Source organism: Notamacropus eugenii, chromosome 5 (assembly GCF_028372415.1).
Source record: "Notamacropus eugenii isolate mMacEug1 chromosome 5, mMacEug1.pri_v2, whole genome shotgun sequence".
NCBI classification, from domain to species: Eukaryota; Metazoa; Chordata; class Mammalia; order Diprotodontia; family Macropodidae; genus Notamacropus; species Notamacropus eugenii.
Window position 1 is genome coordinate 7,942,650 of NC_092876.1, and position 19,090 is coordinate 7,961,739.

At 40.4% G+C, this 19,090-nt stretch overlaps 1 protein-coding gene and 1 long non-coding RNA gene across 2 annotated transcripts in view; one reads left to right on the top strand and one right to left on the bottom strand.

The window, feature by feature from the left end:
* LOC140508273 (uncharacterized) overlaps window positions 1-4,798 on the bottom strand; it is an 88,600-nt gene extending 83,802 nt beyond the window's left edge. The window contains exon 1 of the mRNA XM_072616076.1: window positions 4,271-4,798. The gene's annotated coding sequence lies outside the window, so the exon portion shown is untranslated. The remainder of the gene's footprint in view (window positions 1-4,270) is intronic.
* Window positions 4,799-4,826: 28 nt separating this feature from the next.
* On the top strand, window positions 4,827-19,090 carry LOC140508281 (uncharacterized). The gene is made up of 2 exons (XR_011968360.1): window positions 4,827-5,743; window positions 6,307-19,090. It is a non-coding gene; the product is annotated as an uncharacterized lncRNA (long non-coding RNA).

A 19,090-nucleotide genomic window follows, 5' to 3' on the forward strand; every position in this document is an offset into this window, starting at 1 on the left:
AAATAGAAAACCATGCACCAACGCTCCCTTCACTTTGATCTTGCTTGTAGCCTTTTCAAGTTGAAGAATTTTACCATCAGAGCAGCTGACCTTGCTGCAGTGTTCATCCTCATTGAAAGCATTTGACAATTTGGCTGAAAATATCATGCTACAAAGCCTAGGAGCAAGCACAAAACCTTGCTTCCTACTGGTGACTGGGAAAGCATGAGAACATAGTGCATTATCCAGAACCCAGGCAAGCATGCCATTGTGAAATTGACAAAAGATACCAACCAACTTTTGACATGATTTTACATAAGCCTTCACAACTGACAGCATCAAAGGCCTTGGTCAGATCTACACATGTTGTATACAGCTCTCTGTTCTGCGCCTGGCCTTTCTCCTGGACTTATTAGGCAGCAAACATCAAAACGACCATTGCTTGGCCCTTTCGGAAGCCACATTGGCTCTCAGGTAGATGACCACATCCCAGGTGAACAATCAGCCTATTAAGGAACACTCTGGCAAGAATCTTGCCAGCAGTGACTAAAAAGAAAGCCCTGCCTCCTTCCTCCTCCCCATGATGGTCACATGACAATCTATTTCTTTTTTCTTTATAGAGATGGACAATGGAGGCGTCCTGGAACTCCTAGGGGATAATCCGCCTTTTGCCATATACCCCAGAAAATTTCAGTCAGCTTTTGTATGAGCAATGGACCCCCCCACCTTGCTTTGTCACAAGAGAGGAGCTTAATGGCATTCAAGACCTCTTCTTCAGTTGGAAATTTGTCTAGAGAAGGACTGATTTCAACCTGAGGTAAACAGTCAATTGCTTCAGCATTGATTGATGATGGTCTGTTGAGAACACTATGGAAGTATTCCACCCATCTTTGGGATCATGTCCTTATCACTAATCAATGTGGCTCCATCAGCACTAAGCAGCTGAGATGTACCACAAGATGTTGGCCCATAAATAGCCTTCAAGGCATCATAAAAGCACTTTGGATTATTACTATCAGCATAAAACTGAATTTCCCCTGCCTTCTTACTTAACCAAGAATCCAGTATCTCTCTAAGCTTTGCTTGTGCTTTACTTCTGATGGGAGTTAAACACTGCCAGAAATGGATGAACCATCCTGCTGGTAACCCCTGTGTAGTTTTCATTTTTCATTTAGTGGCTTCTGAGATTCCCCATCATTTCTGTCACACCAGTCTTGATAAAACCAGATGAGCAGATGCAGTGCTGTACACCAAATCTCTGAAAGCTGCCCCACTCCTCCTCTGCTCCACTGTTGCCAACTCTGTGTTGCCTCACTTTTCCCTCCAAGTTAGCAACAACTGGTTTCTGCTCAGAGAAGAGCTCCAATTTGTTGACATTAATTCTTCTGATGGTCATTTTGCCTTGAGGTCACCACTTCTGTTGAATCTGAATATTTAGCTTGAAGAGGGTAAGTCTAAGATCAGTCCAGCACTCTGTGCCAAACACAGCCTTCACCTCACATATTGCCTCTCTTCTCCTTATAATCCATAGTCTATTAAAGGCCACTATTTGCTGCAAGAGTACATCTATGAAGTTTTATTGCATTTAGGTAAATGGAAAACAGTGTTGGTGATGAGAAGGTCATTAGATGCACAAGTCCTCACTAGTAAGTGACCACTGCTGTTGCTGTTTCCAGCTCCATTCCTCCCTAGGCCTCCCTGTCACGTCTGGTAGTCCAAGACACTTTTTTTCCCCTATCCCCCCAAGGTTACAATTAAGCCTGGAAATATTTAGATATAGATATATACACACACATATGCATACATACATGTATATACACATACATATATAAACATATAATTTCCCTAATAGATTCTACTCCTATTCTGTTTTTGTTTGTACCTATCTCTTATTTTCATCCTTGCCAATTCCTCTACTTGACTTCTATCTGTTACCTGGCTCTCCTATCAGTTAACCTACCCCACTCCAGACCTACCCCACTCCAGAGAACCCTCCCTTATCCTCTCCCGTAGTGTTTTCTTTTCTTTTATATTTAGAAAATTCTATAGTCAGAATGACATTTTGAATGTAATCAGTGCAGAAAGGCTTTAGCATATAAGGCCTATCTTGTGAACCATCTGAGAATCCACACTAGAGAGAAACCTTATAAAGGTAATCATTGTGGAAAGGCTTTCCGACACAACTCTGGTCTTGCTGGACATCTGAGAATCCACACTGGAGAGAAACCATATGTGTGTAATCAATGTGGAAAGGCTTTCACACAGAATTCCAATATTCTGATACATCAGAGAATCCACACTGGAGAGAAACCTTATGAATGTAATAATATATAAAATATCTGAGAGTCTTTCTACAAAACACTCTTGACGCAAATGAAAACAGATCTAAACAACTGGAGAAATATTAATTGTTCATGGGTAGGCCAAGCTAGTATAATAACAATGACATTTCTATCTAAGAGAACTTACTTATTCAGTGCCACACCAATCAAATTCCCAAAAAATTATTCTATAGTTAGAAAAAATAGTAACAAAATTCATCTGGAAGAACCTATCAAGAGAATAAGAAAAAAAAAGTGAAAGATGACAGCCTAGGATTTCCAGATTTCAAACTATATTACACAGCAATAACCATCGAACAATTTGGTGCTGGCTAAGAAATAAAGTAGCAGATAAGTGGAGTAGACTAGGTAAAGAATATGTAGTAGTAAATAACCATAGTCATGTAGTGTTTGGTAAATCAAAACCCAAGTTTTTCGAGTAAAAACTCAACATTTGACAAAAATTGCTGGGAAAATTGTAAGCAGTTTGGCAGAAACTAGACAGACCAAAATCTCACACCATATACCAAGATATATTCAAAATGGATAAATGATATACACATAAAAGATGATGTCATAAATAAATTAGGGGAATATGGAAAAATGTACCTCTCAGATCTATGGATGAAGGAAGAGTTTATGATCAAATTAGAGACAGAGAGGATTAGAGGAAGTAAAATGGATTTTGATTCCATGAAATTAAAAGGCTTTTGCAGAAACAAAACCAATGTGGCCAGAATTAGAAAGAAAACAGGAAACTGGGGAGGGGGGAGATAATTTTACAATAAGTTTTTCTGATAAAAGTCTCATTTCTCAATTATATACACAACTAATCCAAATTTATAAAAATAACAGCCTTCAATTGATAAATGAGCAAAGGATGTGAACACGTAGTTTTCAGAACAATTTGAAGCTCTCAACAGTCACATGAAAAACTGCCCTAAATCACTACTGATTACAGAAAAGTAAATCAACATAACTCTGAGATACCCCCTGACTAAATGGCTAAAAAGAAAATGATAAATGCTGGAGGGAATGTGGAAAAATTGAACTCTAAAGCACTGTGGGTGAAATTGTGAACTAATTCAACCATCAAGAATCATCTAAAACTATGTCCCAAAGCCTATAAAATTGTGTATATCCTTTGACGCAGCAATTCTACTACTAGATCTTTAACCCAAAAAAATTCAAAAAGGGGGGTGAGAGAGGAAGTAGCAGACTTATTTGTTCAAAAGTATTTATAGCAGGTCTTTTCGTTGTGGCAAAGAACTGGAAATTGAGGGGATGACCGTTAATTGGGGAATGGTTGAACAAACTGTGGCATATGATTGTGATGATATACGACTGTGGTATGAGAAATGACAAAGCGGGATGGATATGAACTCATGCAAACTAAAGGGAGCACAAGCCGGAGAAATTGACACGGTAACAGTAACACGGTAACAGTAACATTGTAAAGCTGGTGAATTGTAACAGACTCCGCTGCTCCGATCAAGGAAACGATCCAAGAGAAGTAAAAAAAAAACTTTGTTACTGTTTTACTTTGCGTTTTCTTTGGCAGTCATGCCTACTAAGGACGGACGGGTTTTCAATGATTTCACATTTATAACGTATCAAATTGCTTCCCCTCTCAAGGAGAAGAAAGGGACAGAAGGGAGAAGGAATTTGGAACTCAAAAATGTTTTTAAATATTAAATTTTTACGTGTAATTATGAATATTCAGAATATAATTTTAAAGACCTCCTCCACCTCTTTGACAGTGGTCACGCCCTTCCCCTTAGGGCTTCCCCAGGGCCTGCAGCGCCCCCAGCCCTCCTACACCTGGCCATCCTTCACTTACAGGTGCCAAGGAGCCCACGCTCCCCGGGAGGGGGGGGCCTGTCACACCCCCCTCTCCAATCCTACCCATCACACCGATCCCCGTCTCTCCCCATCTCCCCTCCTACGCCAGCAGGGGCTGACCCCCGGACCTGAACACGCGGGGTGTGGGCGGCACCGCACGATCACGCACGAACTCAACGGCTCAGGGACGTCTTCCAGCTCTGAAGACCGGGGCGCACCCCTCCCCCAGGCCGAGCAACGACGCATGCGCCCAGGCCTACGTTTCCCAGAATTCTCCTGAAGCCTCTTCAAATCCCCCGCCCCCTTCACCTTGTGCCCCTATTTATCGCAGATTGGGGGGAATGTGGGTCGCGCGGAGTTCCTGATTGGACACAAGATGGTTACAAGCAAGGGCAAAGGCGGTCTGGGCCGTAAAGCGCTTAACTCTCCTAGCACTTGGCCAGAAAGGGCAGAGGAGAAGCTCCCGGCGATGTCGTAATAGCCAATCAGAAGGCACGCTACCTTCCCGTCAATCAGAGAACATGTTAGCCTCCCGCCTATCAGAGGATGTAGTAGCTGCCGCCAGTCAGAGAGCGCACTTCCCTCTGCTTTCCCGGGAGAGCCGCCAGATGGGATGGAGCTTGGGTGCTGTGAAGAGCCTGGGGTGGGGGCGGGGCTTCTGCGCAGGGGGCGCGGCTTCTGGCCAGCGGCGGGGCTTCTGGTCAGGGGGCGGGCCGGGGCCTCAGGTTGTGGCCTGAGGGCTGTTGGAGGTTTCCCACGGCAGATTGCTGAGGGTTCTCACCCTCCGCGCACCCTGGTAGACCAGCGCCCTGCCTGGGAAGTGAGGACGGAGCCGGAGCCGTCTCCCTTCCCCAGCTCAGCCTGAAGAGGACCGAGACCTGGCCCCAGCCGGGAGCCCGCGGGGATGGCCCCTGGACCCCAGAGGCCCCCCCTCCACCCACCCCCACCCCCCCGCAGGTGAGTGCGGGGTCGCCGCAAACGGGGCATTTCCAGCACTTTTACTAAATAAGGGAACCCTCCTTTCCCCATCATAGTCACTCTTATAATGAAATATGAAACTTTTAAAAAATATATTTTTATAGTTTATTTTTAAATTTTTAACATTATTTTATTTTTCTCAATTACATAGAAAAGTAATTTTAACATTGATTTTTTTTTTTTTAAAATTGAGTCCCAAATTTTCTCCCACTATTCCTCACCTTCCCCCTCCCTAAAAGAATATAAACTTGATATAGGTTATATATGTCTAATCACATAAGACATGTTTCTGTATGCAAATTTCCAGATATAAACGTGGTAGTTTCCTTAGGTACAGAAGGTTATCTATGAAACTGCCAATCCTGCTTACCTAACTATTGTTTCTTTTAAAAGGGAGGCAAAAAGGAAATAGAATAGGACAGTAACAACCCTGCCCTGCCCTCTGTTTGATTAGTTGTTTTTCGTCTCTAGCAATAACTTCCCCCCAACTTGGAGACACGCTTGACACTAATAAGGTACCAAGGAAAATTTATTGCAGCAGAGTTCAAAGAAGTGAATGCCTTTGGCAAAAAACGGCCTCAACTGCCCCCTTAGGAAAGAAGAGCGCTGAATAGACAGAGGAGGTGAGCTATACACCATTAGTTCGGGATAGATCCTCCCACCAGGAGACGGACTGGTCTGTTCTCCATTAGGTCACACCCATTACGGAACCACCCCTGGTGTGATCCCCCTCCTAAACATGCTTTAACATAGGACCCATGATCAGAAAATGGAGGGATAATTTTATGTGGGATGTGTCTGCTTATATGCATGAGGTTCATTAAGCAAGCTTTCTCCGGGTAACTCTAGGTCATTTTTCTTGGCTAGTTCCAGCTAGCTGTAGATTTGGTTCCTTTATCAAAAACTTTGTAGTTTTCTGAAGGCCACTGTCTGTCTCCCTATTGGCTGAGTCCACCTGCAGTCTGCTGGCCTTCTTATTATTTGACTTATTCTCAATGACTAACTTCTGTGGAAACTTAACATTTGTTGTCTCTCATACTGCCCTCCTGTTTTTGATTTTTAAAGCTCTGCCTCATTACAACTGACTTCATTCATTAGTCTCTATTACACAGAGACCATTTCTTTGCTCTCTTTTTGCATTCCTTGCAAGCACACACACCTTCTTCTTCTTCTGTTTCTTTTTCAGAGCTCTCCCTTAGAACAACTGAGAGTCAAAGAAAAGCACTTCTCACATGCTTCCTGTCTGGACAAGGCTTGAGCAGAGCCCTGAAATCTTCCCCAGTTTTCCTTTGCAGTGTTGTAATCAGCAAAAATTTTCCGTTTACTCCACACAAGTCTACCTAAGTATCTGAATCCCTCTCATTTCCTAGTTCAAGTCAAAAAGTATTTAGAAAGTAGCCACTCAGTGTCAGGCACTGTTCACACCTTGTGTGGATACAAAGGAAGGAAAAGCCAGTTCCTACCTTTAAGAAGCTAATGTAGAAGGCACCATGGAAGCAGTTATAGACCGTGTAGATGGGAGAGGAAGAAGCCAGCAGTTTCAGGGACTCATTTTTAGAAGATGAGATTTGAGCTGAGACTTGAAGCCAGAAGGTGAAGGTAAAGGGGAGAACATTCCAAGCATGAGACATGGCCATTGGAAAGGCACAGACTTAGGGGATGGAAGATCTTAACCAAGTATCAGCACTGTCACTGGGTCTGACTAGCAGTTGGAGTATGGAGTAAGGAAAGGCACAGACTTAGAGGATGGAAGATCTTAACCAAGTATCAGCACTGTCACTGGGTCTGACTAGCAGTTGGAGTACGGAGTAAGGAAAGGCACAGACTTAGAGGATGGAAGATCTTAACCAAGTATCGGCACTGTCACTGGGTCTGACTAGCAGTTGGAGTACAGAGTAAGGAAAGGCACAGACTTAGAGGATGGAAGATCTTAACCAAGTATCGGCACTGTCACTGGGTCTGACTAGCAGTTGGAGTATGGAGTAAGGAAAGGCACAGACTTAGAGGATGGAAGATCTTAACCAAGTATCGGCACTGTCACTGGGTCTGACTAGCAGTTGGAGTATGGAGTAAGGAAAGGCACAGACTTAGAGGATGGAAGATCTTAACCAAGTATCGGCACTGTCACTGGGTCTGACTAGCAGTTGGAGTACAGAGTAAGGAAAGGCACAGACTTAGAGGATGGAAGATCTTAACCAAGTATCGGCACTGTCACTGGGTCTGACTAGCAGTTGGAGTATGGAGTAAGGAAAGGCACAGACTTAGGGGATGGAAGATCTTAACCAAGTATCAGCACCGTCACTGGGTCTGACTAGCAGTTGGAGTACGGAGTAAGGAAAGGCACAGACTTAGGGGATGGAAGATCTTACCCAAGTATCAGCACTGTCACTGGGTCAGACTAGCACTTGGAGTACGGAGTAAGGAAAGGCACAGACTTAGGGGATGGAAGATCTTACCCAAGTATCAGCACTGTCACTGGGTCAGACTAGCACTTGGAGTATGGAGTAAGGAAAGGCACAGACTTAGAGGATGGAAGATCTTACCCAAGTATCAGCACTGTCACTGGGTCTGACTAGCACTTGGAGTACAGAGTAAGGAAAGGCACAGACTTAGGGGATGGAAGATCTTAACCAAGTATCAGCACTGTCACTGGGTCTGACTAGCACTTGGAGTATGGAGTAAGCAGAATGCAAATTCAGTCGGACCTCATTATATGGCACCTTCTGTATTCAATATAAATAATATCGTATTTGATTCCATTGAGAATTTTCAGGATGCTTGCCAGCCACAGTCAGATAAGGCAGCACAGGATATAGCCAGACAGGGGCATTGCAGTTTACTGAGTGGGGAAATGATGTCGTTGTGATGGGGGTCAGGAAAGGTGAGGGAACTGCTAGAGGTCCCTGGCAACCTAGTCTGGAAAGAATTCGCTGGACTCAAGCAATCTGAAGTCAAGTAGGCAAAAAAGTTTATTGTTATGCCTTTCAACGGGCAAGAGTTCTTAAGGAACCTACAATTTAAAGGAATTATAAAGTTTATATAGATTATTCCATAGGAAGATATGTGCCAAGTATGCTAACTAGGTGTTTTGGGGTGGGATTAGGGAGTGGTTAAGGGGTGGTCAGTTATAAAGGAACATGCACTTTTGGTATCTATTGCACAGGTATTTTACCCAAAATTCGTCTGGAAATAGCCCAAGGGGGAGCTACATGGAGGTATGATTCTAGGCTTGAAATGTCACTAAGTCAACCAACGGTCAGGGCTGATGAGGGAAAATCATTCTTCTCTCATAGAAAGGGAGTACACATACATTTGGGTATAAGATACATGTGATTGGTCAGTGAGTAGTAAAAGTCATGACCCGATGCACAGCCAGTTCAGTCAGTATGCACCTGGCTCTAAGTGATAAATTCCATAGGTGCAGCTGGCTACTGGGGCAGGAAGGGAGATAATGGTTCCTGCTGGGGCAGGCTGTCCTTGAGCTGGAGGGAGACTGTCTGAGACAGCGTTTAAAGATTAGAGAGAAATGTGATTTTAGAATTGGGGTCCAAACACCCCATCCGTTGGACCTTTGCTGTAGGAAAATCACTTTGTTGGCTTAAAAAAGGATGCAATGTGTTGGATTGGAGGGCATCTTGAGGAAGGCCAACCACCACCGGGAAACGATGGCTAGCATCCAAGGATGAGGTTCTGCATCAAGGTGATTGTGGCATCAGAGAAGGTACTTTATTTGGGAAATGTTGCAAAAACAAAATGAAGAGATATTGACAAGAGACTGGATAAGGGGGATAAGAGATAGAAGTCGAGGGAGACACTTAAGTTTTGAGCTTCAGGGATTTGAAGGTGGTTGTTGCCCTTAGCAGTAATAGGGAAGGTAGGAGGGTGAGGGAACCTTTATGGACAAGATAATGAGTTTCATTATGGGCACATTGAATTTAAGATATCTACTGGACATCCAGGGAGAGATGTCTGAAAGAAAGCTGTGATCAAAGGTGACTCATGTTGAATGGCTTAGTTTTTAAAGTTAAATAAGAGGTAAAATATTCAGATGAGACTGTTGGTCAGTAGTCAGTAAACATTTATTGTTTACAATATGCTGAGGGCTAAGGATTCAAATACCAAAAAAGACAGTCCCTGATGGAACCTAGAATTCCAAGGGGAATTCCAAGCCCACAGGGAGGCAGAGGAGAACACAGGGCCATGGGAGAGGAGTTAGGCAGAAATCCCAAAGTAGTGCAGCCAGGTGAGAAATGAAATGTCTGAGCTCAGTCTTTTCCTTAAATGTAGGTTTGAAATTCATGCCCCACCCTTTAATCAGAGAGGCAGAAAGTAGTGATGAGGTGAAGTACTAAAGGTGATACGATGTTATAAGAAGATATTCCAACAATAAGCTTCCAGGGGAATAGTGCAGATGGCATTCAGAGAAGTCTAAAGGTAGTGGAACCAAATGAGAATTAAGGTATGTGAGCTAAACTTTCTCTTTAAATGGAGTTTGAAGTTCATGGTCTCACCCCATAGTGGTGAAGGATGCATGTGGGAGTTTGAGAAAAAAGAAAGAAGTTTGCAATAACTTCTTTTGTGAGATAGAGAATGAATTGGAAAATAATTATCAATCATTAAAGGTGCTACCTTCCCCTAGGAAGAGCCCTTACTATGAATAGATACCATGCAATGAAGAATTGTAACTCAAGAGATCCTAGTGAAAAGGAAGGTTTGTAAATTCTTGGGAATCTCAAAAGTAGGAATAGATTAATAAATGCCTTAATTGCTCAGAAGTTAATTAACAAATAAAAGGAAGTTAAAGGAGAAATATGGATTTTTAAAAATCAGATGTATTAAAGTAGAAAATCAGAATGATGAAAGTGAAAAGACAATATTATCCACATGATTGAGAATTTTTCCTAAGTAATAGAATGTCTGAAAAAGTGAATTATAACACTAATGGAAATGACAGACTATGAAATGAGAGAACATCAAATAAGAAGGCATTGGCCAAGCACATGTTCTTCATGTAGGACGTTTGGAAAAATAGATCACTCCTCTCAAGTATCAAGGCATTTCCACATCTGTCCAATCACTTGCAGTTCATCTATCAATCTACCTTTTAACTCATTATCCTCATTATTGCTCTCCAGTGTCTTAGACTTTTCTTATAAACTGGCAATGTCTTTTTTCATGAATTAGCTAAGTCTCCAACCCCAGGTAATGAACTATTACATTTTTAATAAATAAAGGAACCCTCCTTTTCCCATCATAGTTACTCTTATTTCTATATGATGAAATATAAAAAATTTTTAAAGTAGATTTTTATTAATAATTTATTTTAATTTTTAATATTATTTGTTTTTGCCAATTACATAGAAAGATAATTTTTAACATTGATTTTTTAAAAAATTTTGAGTTTCAAATTTTCTCCCTCATTCCCTTCCCTTCCTTTCCTCCTCCCTAAAAGGATAAGCAACTTGATATAGGTTATATATGTACAATCACATAAAACATATTTCCATACTCGTTAGTTGTTATCCTTTGTCTTCAAAGAGGACCAAAATGACATCACCATGATAAAGTGAAATTTCAGGTTGGGCACGGATAGTCCATATGAGTATTTAGGGTGGATATCCCAAATTTGCGCATCCTGTGTTTACTTTGTGCGGTCTCAATTCTGCTTTGCTCATAGAGCACAGCACCCTTTCTGATGTGGGCACACCATGCTGAGCGGTCCTGTGCCAGTGTCTCCCATGATGCACAGTCAAATCCAAAGTTCTTCAGAGAGACCTTGAGAGTGTCCCTGTATCATGTCTTCTGGCCACCATGTGATCGCCTGCCCCATGCAAGTTCTCCATAAAATAGTGTTTTTGGCAAGCATACATTTTGCATTAGAACAACATGGCCAGCCCATCAGAGTTGCGCTGTTTGAAGCACAGTTTGAATACTTGTCAGCTGAGCTCGAGTAAGGACTTTGGTATCTGGTACCTTATGCCGGGTGATCCTCAGAATCTTCCTAAGACAGTTCAAATGGAAGCAATTCAGTTTCCTGGCATGGCGCTAGTAGACTGTCCATTTCACAAGCATATAACAATGAGGTCAGCACAATAGCTCTGTAGACCTTCAGTTTGGTAGTCAGTCTAATACGTCTTCTCTCCCAAACCTTTCTTCGGAGCCTCCCAAACACTGAGCTAGCTCTGACAATGCATGCATCAACCTCATTGCCAATGTCTACATCCCTGGAAAGTACACTACCAAGGTAAGTGAACTTATCCACAGCATTCAAAACTTCTCCATTTGTTGTAACCGATCGTTCCACGTATGGATGGTGTGGTGGTGACTGATGGAGCACCTGTGTTTTTTTGGTGTTAATTATTAGGCCAAGATTAGCACAGACAGCAGAGAATTAATCCATACTTTGTTGCCTCTCAGCTTCAGAGGCTGCATTGAGTGCACAATCATCTACAAACAGAAAATCATGCACCAACACTCCCTCCACTTTGGTCTTGACTTGCAGTCTTTTCAAATTGAAGAATGCGCCATCAGTACTGTAGTTGACTTTAATGGCAGTGTTCATCCTCATTGAAAGCATTTGTCAGCATGGCTGAAAACATCATGCTAAAAAGCCTGGGAGCAAGCATACAGCCCTGTTTCACTCCACTGGTAACTGGGAAGGTATGAGAGCATTGTTCATTATCCAGAACCCTGGCAAACATGCCATCATGAAGTTGATGTCCAATGCTTATGAACTTCTCGAGGCAACCAAATTTTGACATAATTTTTCCATAAGCCCTCATGACTAACAGTGTCAAAGACCTTAGACAGATCTACAAACATTGTGTACAGACCTCTGTTTGATCCTGGCATTTCTCCTGGAGTTGTCAGGCAACAAACACCATATTGACTGTTCCTCAGCCCTTTCTGAAGCCACACTGGCTCTCAGGTAGATGACCATCTTCCAGGTGAAGGATCAGCTTATTAAGGAGGACTCTAGCAAGAACTTTGCCAGCAACGACTAAGAGAGAGATCCTCCTGCGATTGTTGCCCCCTTTACCTTTATAGAGATGGACAATGGAGGCATCCTTGAACTCCTGGGGGATACCTCCTCTTTCCATATAACCTGGAAAATTTCAGTCAGCTGTTGTATGAGCAATGGTCCCCCTACCTTGTAAATTTTAAGCTTGAATAGAATCAGCACCAGGTGCTTTGCCACATGAAAGGACCCTAATGGCCCTCAAACCTGGTCTTCAGTTGGAAGTTCAGCTAAGGACGGATTGACTCCAACCTGAGGTAAACAGCCAGTGGCCTCAGCATTGATTGATGAAGGTCTGTTGAGAGCACTATGGAGATGTTCAGTTTATCTCTCTAGGATCACATCTTTATCACTAATTAATGTGGCTCCATCAGCACTCAGTAGTTGTGATGCACCATAGGCTTTTGGTACATAAATAGTTTTCAGTGAAGAAAAGAAGGAGTAAGGTAAAAGAAGACTGGAAAGGAATAGGAGGGGACCAGAGGATTTTGTATTTGATCCTGGTGACAGGGAACCACTGGAGCTTATGGAGAAGGTAGTGCCATGGTCAGAGGCATGCTTTATTTAGGGAGATGGATTTAATACCTCCATGGAAGACTATGGAAAGGAGAGAGAACTAAGACAGTGACACCAAGCAGTGACACCACAGGTAGGAGTTATACAGGCCTGAACCAAGAAAGTGGCAGTGTTGGGAGAGACAGGGTGTGTGGGAGAATGGTTACACAAGGAGCGTCAACACTGGATGTAAACATTGCATGAATATCAAAATCATTGTATGCCTGATCATGACTATTTGGGATCACTGCAATAAAGAAAGCTACTATTCAAACATGCACATGCTTATTGTCCCAGTAGAAAAACACATTTCTAACAAAATTATGCATTTATTTACTACTTTAGGTGCATCAAATATATTTTTAGCTCAAATGCCTTAAACCATAGTCATGAACCCCCAATATGTTCATGAACCATTAAATGGAAAGTGCATGATGTCCACTTCCTGAAAGAAGATGGTCTGAAGATACAGAAAGAGATATAATATTTCTGAATGTGGCAAATGCATGGATTTTTTTTATTCTGCTTATTAAAAGACTCTAGTTTTTCTTTTTAATTTATTTAAGGAACATAAGCATGCAAGGATAAATTTTTTTGTGTTTATATTTATTATTTAATATCAAGAACAGGTTATGAGGTGGGGGGACTCTAGGGGAGAGGGAAGAAGGGAGGAGACAGGGAAATGAGGACCTCTCATCTGTGTCTGCTCTAGATGGGGTTGATCCTGATTTCTGAGCTTTGGTCCAGGACACAACGAAGCACACTATAAGATGCGGTTCCAGCGGTGTACAGATTTAGGAATACATCAGGGAGAGCCAAAGTTACACAATCAACCAGAGATGGGGGCTGGGATTCTCCTTAGATCAGCAGCATCACTTCCTTTTAGGGACTGAAGCATAGTGATAAGTTCCATCCCACTCATTTCAGCTCTTATAAAACATTCATGGAAAGTCTTTGTGGTAAAGAAGTCTTTCATCATCTGTCTCACTTCTTGGGCTTTGTTTCTGGTTTCGTTGAATATGCATCCAACTTGTAAGCTGCCTGCTTGAGAGCTGCTACTTGCTCCTCAATGAAAGTGACCTGATCCAGCTAAGGCTGAAGTGTGCATGTTTCTGGTTTAAGGTCTTTGGGTTTCTGCTTTTGTTTACTGCAATATCTTCATTTCTAGATACTTCAAGATAGTTTGTTCCTATTTTCCAGAAGTTTATACTCTTCACTGGTGGCTGTCAGCTTCCCCGTCAGGTATGGAACAATTTTGGAAAACATATTGTGGCACGGCCCAGTAACGTGCGCCTCAGAGAGCTGTGTGACCTCCTCTGCAGTCTCCACCATGGCATCATCTAGGCCAGGGAAGAGAGGAAGGAAAAAGAATGGAGGAAAGGGTGGAGATAGAGGAGGAGAGAGGATGAGGGGAGAGAGAGGGAAGGGAAAGGAAGGGGACAAGGAAGAGGAGAAAAGGGGAAGAGTTCAAGGATATATTTTTTTTAAAATAAATGAATAATAGCTATCCTTAAAAAAAAGACATGGGCCATAACAGGATCTCATGCCTCTGATGAATTTTTAAAAAAATAGTTTAGCAATTAAGATGTGATATCAGATCTGGCAACTGAAAAAAATAAGACTGAGAAGGATGAAAAAGAAAATTACATAATGGTCAGAACTATGGTAGATCATGAAATAATAGCAGTTTTTACCGTATGTACAGCAAATGGCATAATATGAAAGGATCTGAATAGAATTTTAAAAATTGAATGTAACACTGAAAACTAATACAAGACAAGAGAGAAATGTAGACGTATTTCTCTGCTTAGCTGTGAAATTTACAAAGGATCACCGAGTACATCACAACTGGTCAAAGTGGAAATGCAGAAGGCGTTCTTGAGAACAATAAATTTAAAAGAATAATCACAAAAGTTATTTGAATGAAGGATTGAAAGTTAAACAGAGAAAGGCCATTTAGTGCTGGGGAAAGAAGGACATTCAGTCCCAGGTTTGAGTTCTAGTGTCTTCTGCAGGGATGTTGATCATGTCACTTGGCTCATCTGAGCTCAGTGCTTCAATTGTAAAGGGTAATGAGAGTCCTCCCTGTGTCACAGGTTTGTTGTGAGCGTCTAACGTTAGTGTTTGTGAAGTCCTTCATAAATTAAATCATCCTGCAGATGTGACTTACTGGCATTTTCAATTGATTCTGCCCATTAAGTTTGAAAATTCTTTATGACTGGGGAATAGAAATATGTCAGCCTACTTTTAATGGAAAGAAGACATCTTTTTTAAATATATGTGTATATATATATACACAAATAAATGGATTGTGTGTGTGTGTGTGTGTGTGTGTGTGTGTGTGGAGAGAGAGAGAGAGAGATTCCTTCAGATAGAGAGACAAAGTTGTGTACAGTGAATGAGACTGCTTTGAAGCTGAGCATTTCTGTGGGAAAATCTTGCCAGCTAAGATTCAGGAGTGATAACCCTTTGACTTCATTTGAGAGAAATCTGTTGAGTCAGATATCAAGGTAGATGACATAGTCACTCTGAATTCAATAACGATGCAAAGTGTTTCAGACAATATTCTTTTCTAATTTTATTTATGAAAATTACCTCAGAGAATGCCTTTTCAGTATAGTAAAGATAGGAAAAGCACCAGAGGAAAGGTTGGGTTTTTTCGTGTTATGAGAAACTTCGAGTGCAAATGTATCAAGGTATTCAACAGGAAATGGACATCAGCTTGAATTCAGACATCAGTGGACATCAGAAAAGTTATACTGGAGAAGTATTTTATATAGGGAATGAAGGTGGGAAGGCCTTCATCCAGAACTCAAAGCTCATTGACCTTTATAAAATTTACACTGTTGAGAAACTTTATGAATGTAATTGATCTGCAAAACTTTTCACAAAAAGGTCCACTCTTACTATACATCATAATCCACACTGGAAAAATATATATGATGGTAATCATTGTGGAGAAGCTTTCCCAGAAAGGGCCAATCTTGGTAACCATCTGAGAATCCACATAGAAGAGAAACTTTAAGAATGTATTTGATGTGGAAAGACTTTGAGAGAGAGCTTCGGTTTCTCTACACATCAGAAAATCCACACTGGACAGAACCCTTACGGATGTAATCAATGTTAGCTGGCTTTCAGTCTTTAAAGAATGTAAATAAATACAAATAAAGATTTTTCAGTCATTAAAGAATTCACAGTGGAGGGAAGCTTTATGATTGTCATCAGTGTGAAAGGTCTTTCCAAAACGGATCAAGTCCTCTGAACATCAGAGAATTCACACTGGAGAGAAACCTTATGAATGTAATCAGTGTGGATAGGCTGTCATATCCAGCTTCTGTCTCAGTAAACATCAAAAAATGCACACTTGAAAGAAACCTTAATCATACTATTAATGTGGTAAAACTTTCAAGTAACAGAGATTCCCTTATTTTCCACCAGAAAATTGCTATAATTTTGTCACTGTAATGAATAAGGAAAGGCATTCATATGAGTTCAGGGTTTTTTTCAACATTGGAAAATTTATTTTGGTTAAATGCCATACAAGGACACAGTGTGTCCTTCAACCAGACGTCATCTCTTATTTTATATCACAGGATTCATAATAGAGAGAAACGTTATGCATCTGTTCAATGAAGTCATGCTTTTCTCCAGAAGAAGGAGATCTCTAGACATGAGAATATTCATACTGGAAAGAAGGCTTACCAAAGCAATGCCTTTTGTCAATGTCAAGGCCTTGACTTATGGCTCATATTTGATTAACGTTGGACAAATCATGCTGCAAATAAAACTTACAGATCTAAAAAATTAGGTAAGGCGAAGACACCCCAAATGGCATATTGTTTATAAAGGCTGATAAATATAATGGATTTTTCTATTAAAATTCCAAGGTTTGTCACTACTATACAGTAATAGTCTATAGCATTCCTGTACCATGATATCTGCAGCCATTTCATAACTGATTTAGTATTCATTTGATTCCTGTTGTTTAGCCGCACTAAATGTCCTGGTATAACCATTTTGCATCTACTGGACATTTACTTCTGTAACGATTTCTTTAAAGAGCTAGTTGGCATAGGCGGTAACGTTTTCAGATTCCCTGTACGACACTCCCTGTGTGTGACTCTGGGCTAGTCACATAACTCTTCCTCCCTGATTTCTCTATCTGTAAAATGGGGATAACATCATCAAATGCTTCCTAGGATTGATATGGGGAACAAGTGAGACAATTATAGTAAATAGCATTGCAAAGATTAAATCACAGAGGAAAAGCTGGCTATTGTTATTTATTTCATGGGCTACAAGTCTCATAGTAGGCTAAAATATGTGGACTGTTTAGGCATTTTTCTTTTAATTCAGATTAATATTCAGAACAGGGTAGGACAGGCCTGCACAACATACATTCAGTAGGCTTGCAGCTCACCAAAGCGGCCTACGGGCATTGTGTTATTATACAGACCTGTTTTACATCCTTTGTAAGCAGCCCGTGGGCTGAATGTTGTGCAGGCCTGGTGTAGAGGAATTTGATAATTGTAACAGATAGGGCACTAGGTTTTGAGTCAAAAAGATGGATTCAAATCCTGCCTCAAATGTTCCCTACCCCTGTATTTTAGGGAAAGGAGAAACTACTGAAAAATTAGCTTGAGAAACTGAACAGATCAGGTATATAGTATGCAAAAAAAAAAAAAAAGTGAGTATAATACCCATGGATTCAATAAATCCAAAGACCCCAAATATGGGGCTAGGGTTTTCTAATCACTACAAAATACTAGAAAAAAATGGAAAGCAACCTATATATAGAAAAGCAGAAACTACAAATAGATAGACATCTCATACTATAACAAGGTAGGCTCCAAAGTATACATAATTTAGGCATAAAAATTCTCTTCAAACATATCAGAAGAATCATGAAGCAGATATGTTTTTTGATTTTGGATAGAGAATGAGTTCATCATTAAACAAAGGACAGAAGGGATCACAGAAAATATAATGGGTCATTTTCAACACATTAAAAATACCAAATGCATTTAAAATGTCAATATGGCAACTGACTGGGGAAAATCTGTGCTGAAAGTTTCTCTGATAAAAGCTTCACATCCAAAATATATAAAGAATAGATACAGATTATACACAGGAATATAAAGAATGAATGTAGACTAAGGTAAAAAATTGCGAATGGGCAATTTTCAGAGGAAAAATACAAAGTATAAGCAATTCTTTGAACAATAAGTTCCATATCTGTAATCATTAATACAAATCACAAATAATTAAAAAATTATTAGATTGTTAATGGTGATAAGAAAATAAGAAACAAATATCAGGGATATTTCTATTTCTTGATTGATTATTTGATATAAGACTTGTAATTTTTCTCCCTTTCACCTATGGAGGGGCAGGTCCAAGGGACAGAAAATATTTGTTAATTTAAAAATTACATTAAACAAGAAAAAAGCTCTATTAAGTCACAAATATGTACATAAATACAATCAAAATCAACTTTCACATTCCACCTCATATCCATGTGTTTGACAACAATAATAAGAAAAACAAGGGTTGGAAAGATAAAGATAGTAGGCATGTGCCTTAATTTACTGTTGGTGAAGCTGTGAAGGTGACAAAGCCATTGATTGAACTGTGTATACCCTTGAAATCAGTGACACCACTAGAGGGCATTTTCCCATAAAGAAAGAAGGGACTCAACTGTACAGAAATATATAACGGCTCCCTTTGTATGACAAAGAACTATTGTCCCACAATAGGGCAAAGACTGAACAAATTTTGGTATATAAGTAGAATGGAACACAAACATGCCAAAAACAGACAATTTCAGTTATAATCCAGTAAGAACTATGTGAACTAATGCAGCAGTTAATAGAATCAAGAGAGTAATCGATAACAAAACAATATTGTAACGACCAATAACTTTGAAAGATGTCACAACTATATTATAATGAGCAAACACTATTGCAGAGGATTTATCAAGATCTGCTGCACACCTGCCTCCAGAATGAGAGGTGTTGGATACAGGATGTAGAATTTTTAGGGACATGGACTGTGGTAGAATTTATTTGGGTTGACTTCTTTCCTGACAATTTTTTTTCAGTTTTGGGTAGCAGAGGATGGTAGTGAAGATTCAGAATAGAATTGCCCTTCCTCCATTTCACCTCCCTCCCACAAAAGGAAATTGATAGATTTTTTAAAATACATGCAGCGTAACAATAGGAAGTCCAGAAGGACTGACAATAGCTTTCAAAGTGCCATGTTGAAATTAATTTCTCAATCCAACTCTTCATGTTAGAACTTGTTCCATGTGTAATACTCTTTTTCTGTTTTATGGGATATATACAATGCTTATTGCATTTCATGTTTGTGAATTTCAAAATTAAAAATATCAAATATT